Genomic DNA, 10,777 nt, shown 5'->3' on the forward strand with positions numbered 1-10,777 from the left:
GACGTGGACCTGCACAGACAAGTTTCTGTCTTAGGCTGTAGTATCCATTTCGAACTTCAAATACCAAATTTGAAATAATTCCGGTGAATAATGTCGCTAAAATAATCAAATACCGAATATCGGGGGGTACCGTTATATGGGGGCTTTACGAAGACGTGAACCTACATGGCCCATTTTCAAAACCAAAATTCCTGCAGTTATAATATACATTTGAGTAAAATTTTATCCATCTACTTCATTTTGTTTGGAAGCTAGAGTGAATTCCACAGACACACAGACGGACGGACATAGAATTTTATGCTGATCAATAATATATAGACTTTGTGGGGTCTAAATTGTAGATACCTCCATACTATGGTGAAGGGTATACAAATCAACGAATTAAAAGGAATTTTATTCCAAAAATTTCCAAAAGTGCGGAAAAGGTCCCCTCTAAAGGTTGTCCCCTCTAATTAGATTACTTTGCGATGTAAACTTTCAAAACGCCGATTGACATGTGTCTACTATTTTTAGCTCTACTTTCAAAAACTACTGGATTTAATTTTTATACCCTTCACATAGTATGGAGGGTATATTAAGTTTGTCATTCCGTTTGTAATACCTCGAAATATACATTTTAGACCCCACAAAGTATGTTCTTGATCAGCATAAAATTCTATGTCGATTTAGCGATGTTCGTTCGTATGTGGAAATCACTCTAAATTCCGAACGAAATGAAGCAGGTTAATAAAATTTTAATCAAATGTGTATCATGTCTGCAGGACTTTTGGTATTGAAAATGGGCAATGTAGGTACACGTTCTGGTATAGCCACCATGTAATGTTAACTCCCTATTTTCGGTTATTTTTGGTGATTTAGGCGACATTTTTCACCGGAAATGTTTCAAATTTGGTATTTGAAGTTCATAATTTATACTACCTATGACAGAAAATTGTCTGTATAGGTCCACGTCTTCATATAGCCCCCATATAACGGCAACTCCCCATATTCGGTATGTTGATGATTTTAGCGTCATTATTCACCGGAAATGTTTCAAATTTGGTATTTGAAGTTTGTAATGGATACTACAGCCTAGGACAGAAAATGGACCATGTAGGTTCACGTTTTCTCATAGCCCCCATATAACGGCACCTCTCAATATTCGGTATTTTGATGATTTTTGCTACATTATCCACCGAATTTTTTTCAAGTTTTGGTATTTGATGTTCGTAATGGATACTACAGCCTATGACGGAACATTGTCTTTGCACGTCCACGTTTTGGAATAGCCCCCATATAAAGGTACCCCTTAAATTCGGTATTTAGATGGTTTAAGCAACATTATTCACCGAAATTGTTTTAAATTTGGTATTTCAAGTTCGTAACAAATACTACAGACGCAAACAGAAAATAGATCATGTAGGTCCACGTCTTCGTATAGCCTCCATATGGCGGTACCTCCCGATATTCGGTATTTGGTTGATTTTAGCGACATCATTTATCGGAATTGTTTCAATTTTGGTATTTGAAGTTCGCAATGGATACTACAGCCTATGACGGAAAATTACCTGTGCATGTGTCCACGTTTTGGTATAGCCTCCATATAATGGTAACTCCCTATTTTCGGTATTTTATACATTATTCACCGAAATTGTTTCAAATTTGGTATTTGACATTCGTAATGGCCTAAACAGCCTATGACGGAACATTGTCTTTGCAGGTCCACGTTTTGGTATAGCGCCCATATAATGGTACATACCTATATTCGGTATTTTGATGGATTCGCCGATTTTTTTTTTTCAAGTTTTGCATTTGAATTTTCTAATGGCTTAGTTGCCTATACAGGTCCACGTCGTCGTATAGACCCTAATATAACGGCTATATTCGGTATTTTTTAAGATTTTTAACAAAATTTTTAACGGTTTTTATTTTTTTTTTTGAAAATTTTCAAATTTCTTCCAAAGTTCGGCCCGTATAAACATACATCTTTTTTACTTGTGTTTAATATTCACGATAAGTCCGCAATTATTATAGATTTTTTAAATTACAAAATTTATTATTTATTATTTTGAATATTCATTATATTAAACATTATATTCGGCCGGGCTGAACTTTTAATACCCTCCATCTTAGGGTAATGGAAATACTAGAACTCATTATGACCAACAAATTCAAATTTTTAGACAAATCCGTGATAAAATGTGACAAAAACCATCAAAATACCGAATTTCGGAAGATACCGTTATATAGAGGCTATACCAAAGCCCATTATGACCTACAAATACCAATTTTCAAACAAAACCGTGAAAAAATGCGGTAAAAATCATCAAAATACCGAATATCGGGATGTACCGTTATATGGGGGCTATACCAAAACGTGGACCTATAAATGCAAAGTTTCGCCATCGGAGCTAAAACCCATTACGGCCAAACAAATTCCAATTTTTAGACAAATCCGTGATAAAATATGACGAAAACCATCAAAATACCGAATTTCGGAAGATACCGTTATATAGAGGCTATACCAAAGCGTGGACCTATACATACAATGTTTCGCCACACGAACTAGGACCCATTATGACCTACAAATACCAGTTTTCAAACAAATCCGTGAAAAATGTGGCAAAAATGATCAAAATACCGAATACGGGGAGGTACCGTTATATGGGGACTATACCAAAACGTGGACCGATATATTTCATTTTCAATACCAACCATCCTAGACATAATACAAATTATTCTGATAAATTTTGACGCTCTACTTCAAAAAATGTGGGCTGTATCGTGATTTCAACAGACGGACGGAGGACGGACTGGCAGACAGACGGACATCGTTAAATCCTATTAGAATTTTATGCTGATTATGAATATATATACATTATGGGGTCTACGACGAATATTTAGGGATGTTACAAACGGAATGACAAACTTAATATACCCTCCTTTTCAAGGTGGAGGGTATAAAAATAAGACCTTCAAAAATGATAATTTTTACAAAATTCTTTCTTAGAGCTCCGTAAACTTTAAAAAACAATTTTTCGGATTCACTTCAACAATTTTCTAATTTCAATTCTCCCCTCTCCCTTGCAGAGATCAATGCTACGAATCCCATCAAGATAATAACAATAATAATAACATTGCCCTTGGTAAGTATTCTCTGTATTTGTTTATAATTTCAAAATCTATTTTGTTTTTGTAATACAACTCCACCACCACAAAGAGGACTTTTACATCATTCCATATTTTCCTCCAATATCAATAATAGTTTGTTTTAGTTTCTGCTTTCGTTTTAATGGACCACAAAAATGTCCTTTGGAATGCCTACTTAAATATTCTTCTCGCAGGGCATATTTCTTTCGAACATTTGTTCATTTGTGGGTTTATATGTTTGTTTGATTGTTTGTTTGATTGTTTGCCTAGTAATTGAATTTCGTATTAAAATTTAATTTTCAATTAGGAATTTTCGACGGCGACGCTCTTCCTAGGACCGACAGCTGGAGCGGAGTGTATGTGTCGTTGTGGTATTCCGTAGCTAAAATGACTTTAAGATGCGAGTATTGCGTCATTTTGACATCTTATGGGGGTGGGTGATTAAAGGAATTCGATGCGAAACTCGGAATGGGTGGTATTTAGTTGACAATTACAAAGTAAATATTTGATGGTAATCAAAACGAAATTCAATACCTCAAAGATGTTCAATATTTATGTATTAAATCGAAAATTGTCTTAAATTATTCAATATTAATTTGAAATTCAATATTGATGATCGAAGATCTTAATTTTGAAGAGAGTGAATCAAAAACAAGATTTATTTATTCTCTTTTACGTATTGTTTTTCAAAATAAATAGCTTCGATCATCAATATTGAATTTAAATTGTCGCGAATATAATTTATATTATATTAAAAATATAAAATCGACAGAACTACAGACCCTGAAATAATATTTGAATTATGACTCATTGTTCTGTTTGAAGGACCTCCATCAAATTATTTTGTTATAGAAATTTTCTATTCTTCGAAAGAAGCTAAAATAAAAATTTTCTGATTTTTGGAGGTGACATCTTAGTCCCGGGGCCCATGGAACTTTGACTTTCTTAATTATATATGTTTAGGTTTTTTTTTCACTTTACAATAAAAAGTCTAAAATTTATCCGTCCCCATTTCTATATACCACATTTAATATACAGGGTGAGATAAAAAAAAAAACTACTACAAAGTCAAACGCCATAATTTTTACATTTTTATACCCTCCACCATAATATGGAGGATATATTAACTTTGTCATTCCGTTTGTAACACCTCGAAATATAGATTTTAGATCCCACAAAGTATATATATTCTTGATCAGCATCAAATTCTCTGCCGTCCGCCTGCCCGTCTGTGGAAATCACTCTAGCTTCCGAACAAAATGAAGTGGGTTGATAAAACATTACTCAAATGTGTATTATGTCTGCAGGACTTTTGGTATTGAAAATGGGTCATGTGGACGTGGGCCTAGTCTTCGTAACGGTACCTCACGATATTCGGTATTTTGATGATTTTAGCGACATTATTTACCGGAATTGTTTCAAATTTAGTATTTGAAGTTCGTAATAGATACTACAGTATAAAACAGAATGGAAATGGATACTACATGGATACTACTAAGGCAGAAAATGAGTCATGTAGGTCCACGTCTTCGTATAGCCCCCATATAACGGTACCTCCCGATAATGGATTTTTTGATGATTTTATCGACATTATTTACCGGAATTATTTCGAATTTTGTATTTGAAGTTCGTAATGAATACAACAGCCTATGCGAGAAAATTGTCTGTGCAGGTTCACATTTTATAACCCCCATGGTACCTCCCTATATTCGGTATTTTGATGATTTTAGATACATTTTAAACATATTTTTTTTTTTCAAGTTTCGCATTTGAATATTGTAATAGCTTGTGACAAAAGTTGCCTATGCAGGTCCACGTCGTCGTATAGATCCTAATGTACGACTACATTCGATATTTTAAAGATTTTAACAGAATTTTTAACGGATTTTATTTTTTTTGAAAATTGCCAAATTTGTACCAAATGGTGGAGGGTATTTAAAGTTCGCCCGGTCGAACTTACAGCTGTTTTACTTGTTTTTTTTTAATTTTATTGAATGAAAGCAAAAAATGTCGAAAAAAGCATCAAATTTAAGCATAAGTTTAGATTTGTTCGAATGGGTCACCTTTCGCACGAATTATGGCATTCAAACCGTCAATGAAACCGTCACACGCTGCCCGAATGTTGCTCTGCGGTATTATGGCCCATTCCTGGCGAAGCGCTTGCTTGAGGTGGTCGACACTTTGGCATTTTTTAGTGCCAACCTTGCTTTCCAAAATACTTCAGACACAATAGTCCAACGGATTGGTATCCGGAGATTTTGGTGGCCATTGTGCGCCGGAAATGAAGCGAGGACCACATTTTGTAACCATTCTTGGGTGGCGGGTGCTGAGTCCTGTTGGAATGTCCAAGGTCTGCGGCCAAAATGTTTGCGTGCCCAAGGCATTAATGCGCCCTCTAGAATATTTTCGCGACAATATTCGGCATTTATTTTGATGCCACGGTCGATTAATACGAGCGGAGAGCGATCATTGGCTGTTATGACGGTCCACACTATCACCATGACCGGTGCTTGATTTCCAACCGATGGTGGACAACCGAAGGTGCACATTTTCAGCTGACCTCTTTGACAAGTAAATACGATAATTTTGTTGTTGTTGTTTACAAACTGCTAGACAACGAATGTTTTCTCATCGGAGAAAACCAAATTTGGCAGTTCACCGCTTCAACCCAAGTCAAGCGAAGCAGCTCTTTAGCTCTTTAAGTCTATTTTCTTTCTGTTGTGGCGTAGGTTCTTGCACTTTTTGAAATTGCAATGGCTTTACCCCGAGCTCATTTTTCAATATATGTCGAAAGGAATATTGAATATTGCGATATGTTCAGCTCACGAGCCATTTTTCGGCCACTGCGACGCAGGTTTCGATCAAGTCTCTTCTTTACTTTTCGAACCATTTCTGCTGATGTTGCTGTTTTCTTCCGTCCAGGTCGGGCTACGCTACAAGTATTAGTATCACGGTAACTAGCTACGGTACGAGACACAAAAGATTTATTCACATTTATGGAGTGCATTTGGAGAGCTCTAACGATAGCCTCTTGTGGCTTTCCAGCCAAAAATAAAGAAATCACACTATCACGCTTGAGTTTCATCGAGAATAACATTTTTCTGGAGAATTCTTATCGAAATGCTTTTGTACGCTTGTAAACAATATAATGAGCTGTCACTGGAATAATTTTAACAGCTGTCGGACAAGTGGCTTAGAAATGACAGCAGTCTGAATTACAAATCTGGACTCTCACTCCAAATTTTAGATTTTTAGCTTTATGCCTTCCCCAAATACTAAAGTTAGTACTATTTTGTACTTTTTAGTACGTATTTCCAAATGGCCCGTCAAGTATCAACCAAACCGCACAAAAGTTCGTCGTAGTGCCAAATTTTAGACTTCCAACCCAATCCCTTGCCAATGAACCAAATTTAGTACCATTTAGTACTTTCTACACACATACAGTGATCGTAATGCCAAATTTAAGATTTCAAGCGGTACCTATTCATGCATACCAAATTTAGTACCGTTCGTGCACATAAGTTCAAATTTCCCAAACTACCTACATATACGACATATATATATCAGGATTCCATCCCCATGGGTTCGCCCAAGAACCAATTCCAAAGTTCAGTATTCCATCCTTATTTGTTCGCCTAAATTCAAAGCGTACAATGTTTAGTACATTTTAGTACATATAACTACAAATTTCCAAAACTATCTACACATCCTAATTCTACACTCCGATAGTAATCTTATTTCCAATTTTCAGGATACAAGCTCTATTGGTTCACCCAAATCCTAATTGTACTAAATTTAGTACCATTAAGTACAAATTTTCATAACTACCTACATCCTACAGTCCAATACAAATTTTATTTTTAAATTTCAGGATTTCAAATCTATCGGTTCACTCAACATTTTGTACCATTTAGTACACATATGTACGAATTTCGAAAACTACCCACTTTCCTCAGTCCTAGAGTATTCTAGAGTATTCCGAATTCCAGCTCTATCACCCAAATCGAGGCTAGCAGTAAAATATTTAGTACCGTTTAGTACACTTCATAACCATTTAGTACGAAATTCCCAAATTGGATCGCTAAAACCTATGGTACTATATTCTGTTTCTTTTATTACTTTTCGCACACTTTACAAAATTTACAATTCCCAAAAATCGCCCCATTGTGCACCGCGCGGCACAGCACAACCGGCCAACATTGCCTCAGTCAATGCTGTTGATGTTGCCCACGTTTCGACCATGGCCATGACAACACAAAAGACTCTTTTTAAACTTTTCTTTTCTTGTTTTGTTTAGACGTTGTTGTTGTTGTTGCTGTTGTTGGTAATGTTTGTTGTCTTCTCGACGTTGTTTCATTTCATTTCTTCTTCTTCTTCTTGCTTTTTTCTGGCATTTGCTGGTTAAATCGTGGACAAATAAGTTTTCGTTGTTTTTTTGCATTTCTTGTTTTCCAATGGTTTCATGTTGTTATTGCCATCGTTGTTGCTGTTGTTGTAATGTCGTTTTGTGGCATTACAAAAGACTTTGCTGATGTGGGGGGAAGGGGTCTGTTGTTTTTTCCTCAAACGGCAGGGAAGTTGTTTAGATTCTTTTGCTACTTTGACCATTTTTGTCGTTTCTGTGGCAGACCAAGAAAGAGAAACAAAACATGGGTTTCATTTGGTTGCCACATAAAACTGGTAACAACTCGGAATTGTGGATGGCCATAAAGTATCTTAGAGTGTTGTAGATGTGTGTGTGTGTCGGTGTGTTTTTTTACGTAGCACACTTACATGCATTGAGGTGTGTAAAATTTTCATGTTTGATAGTTTTAGATTTTTTTGCTCCTCATCTTTTGGTTTTAATCGAAAATCAATAGCTACAGGGTATGGTAGTAAAATTTGGAAAACAAAAGAACCAGAGCGAGGGGGAAATTCAGTTTGGGTTACCAAAAAAGTGGAAGGGGGGAGAGCTTTTACTAATCATCTACAAAATGGGATAAGTAACTGTTTTTGGGGTTCTGGGGCAATTAAAAATTTCATGGTTGAAAAAAATTGTCTTAAAAACATTTCCCTAAAAATTGACCCTTGAAAAAACGTTTAAAAAACAATTCTCCAAAAAAAAAAAACTTGTTTTACAAAAAAGGTCATGGAAAATTGTCTTTTGAAATATCGGAAAAATCCGCGTTTGAAAAAAAAACTTTTGTAAAAATGTACGTTTCAACAAGTAAAAAACATTAAGTTCGGCCGGGCCAAACTTTTAATACCCTCCACCTTAGGGTAAAGGAAACATTAGAAGAAATGTGGCAAAAACCATTAAAATGCCGAATATCGGGAGGTGCCGTTACATGCGGGCTATACTAAATCGTGGACCTACACATACAATGTTTCGCCAAAGGAGCTAGAACCCATTATGACCTACAAATACCAATTTTCAGACAAATCCGTGAAAAAATGTGGCAAAAAATCATCAAATTATCGAATATCGGGAGGTACCGTTATATGGGGACTATACCAAAACGTGGACCTATACATACAATGTTTCGCCACACGAACTAGGACCCATTATGACCCACAAATACCAATTTTTAGACAAATTAGTGAAAAAATGTGGCAAAAACCATCGAAATACCGAATATCGGGAGGTACCGTTATATGGGGGCTATACCAAATCGTGGACCCATACATGCATGCTGGAACCCATTATGACCAACAAATGCCAATTTTTAGACAAATCCGTGAAAAAATGTGGCAAAAATAATCAAAATACCGAATATCGGGAGGTACCGTTATATGGGGACTATACCAAAACCTGGATCTATACATGCCATGTTTTGCCACACCTACAGGGACACGTTATGACCTACAAATACCAATTTTCAAACAAATCAGTGAAAAAATGTGGCATAAATTATCAAAATACCGAATATCGGGAGGTACCGTTATATGGGGACTATACCAGAACGTGGACCGATATATCTCATTTTCAATATAAACCATCCTAGACACAACACAAATTGCTCTGCTAAATTTTGGCGCTCTACGTCAAATAATGTGGGCTGTATCGTGATTTCAACAGACGGACAGACAGACGGACAGACAGACAGACGGACAGACAGACAGACGGACAGACAGACGACTTAGAATTTTATGCTGGTTATGAATATATATACTTTATGGAGTCTACGACGAATATTTAAGGATGTTAAAAACGGAATGATAAAGTTAATATACCCTCCTTTCCAAGGTGGAGGGTATAAAAAATGTTTTTTTTTGGAAATGATGGCCCTTTTTTTGGATGGTACCTAGGGAGTGGGCCTTCTAGATAATAGGTCTGATATAAATATTACAACGTGTCTGACTATATCTTCACTTTGCCTATATTAACAAGTAAACAAGCTGTAAGTTCGGCCCGGCCGAACTCCGCCATTTAAAACGAATTTAGCAAATTTTCAAAAAAAAAAAAAGAAAAAAAATCTGTTAACAATTCTGTTAAAATCTTAAAAATACCGAATGCAGTGAATAATGTTCATCAAAATACCGAATATATGGGCACCTCCACTAAAACGTGGACCTGAACAGACAATTTTCTGTCATAGCCTGAACTATCCATTACGAACTTCAAATTCCAACTTTGAAACATTTACGGTGAATAATGTCATTAAAACAATCAAAATACCGAATATCGAGAGATACCACTATATGGGGACTACACGAAGACGTGGACCTGCACAGACAATTTTTTGTCATAGGCTGTAGTATTCATTACGAACTTCAAGTACCAAAATTGACTGACAGCATTAACGATTTATTAACGCGCAGACGAAACGGTTGAAGTTAGAATTTTGGATGAGGATCACTGTTGGTCCGAAGGGACCAGATAATACTGTGCATTTGGAAATTCGTACTAGAGCGGTACGATATTTCGATGAGACACGACTTTTCCGTTTCAAGCGGCTCATCTACCCAAAGAACGCCCCTGGAAGTCATTTATCACAATATTTATAGAAGCTCTGTCGATAAAGAAAATCGTATAAAGAACTCCAAACAATCCTCTATTAATAGAAGCTCTCCAAAAGGTCTTCCAGCCTTAAAAATAACCACAGGCACCTCTACCAAAAAAAAAAAAAAAAAAAAAAAAACACACCTAGGGGGTCATCTATTCGTAGGAGACCTCCAGTAGTTTTTTTTGTCTATAAATGAACTCCAGGGGGTCTCACAACTATAAAAGATCTCCGGAAGGTCTTCTATTTTGTCCAGAAAGCACAATATTTATTGAAGCTCTGCCGATAAAGAAGATCGTATAAAGAACTCCAAACGATCCTCTATTAATAGAAGCTCTCCAAAAGGTCTCCCACCTCTACCCAAAAAAACCGCCTCTGGGGGTCATCCCAGAGGTACCCTTCTTCAGATTTTTTTCACCATTTTTGGCATCCCCCTGTAATTCGCAACTTCACAAAGATCACAGAATATTATTTTTCACTGATAATATTTCACCCCGGTGGCACAACGCCATCCGATGGCGAATCTGGATTTATTGCAGCAAAACGATTCAAATGATAATGGTTGTCTTGTCGCATTTCTCCAATGATTATTCTGAACAAAAAAAAAACTGGAATTATTGAGAACTATAATTTCAAAGCAAGACGAGTAGATTTCCACATCTGTG

This window comes from Musca domestica, unplaced genomic scaffold (assembly GCF_030504385.1).
Source record: "Musca domestica strain aabys unplaced genomic scaffold, Musca_domestica.polishedcontigs.V.1.1 115, whole genome shotgun sequence".
Taxonomy (NCBI): domain Eukaryota; kingdom Metazoa; phylum Arthropoda; class Insecta; order Diptera; family Muscidae; genus Musca; species Musca domestica.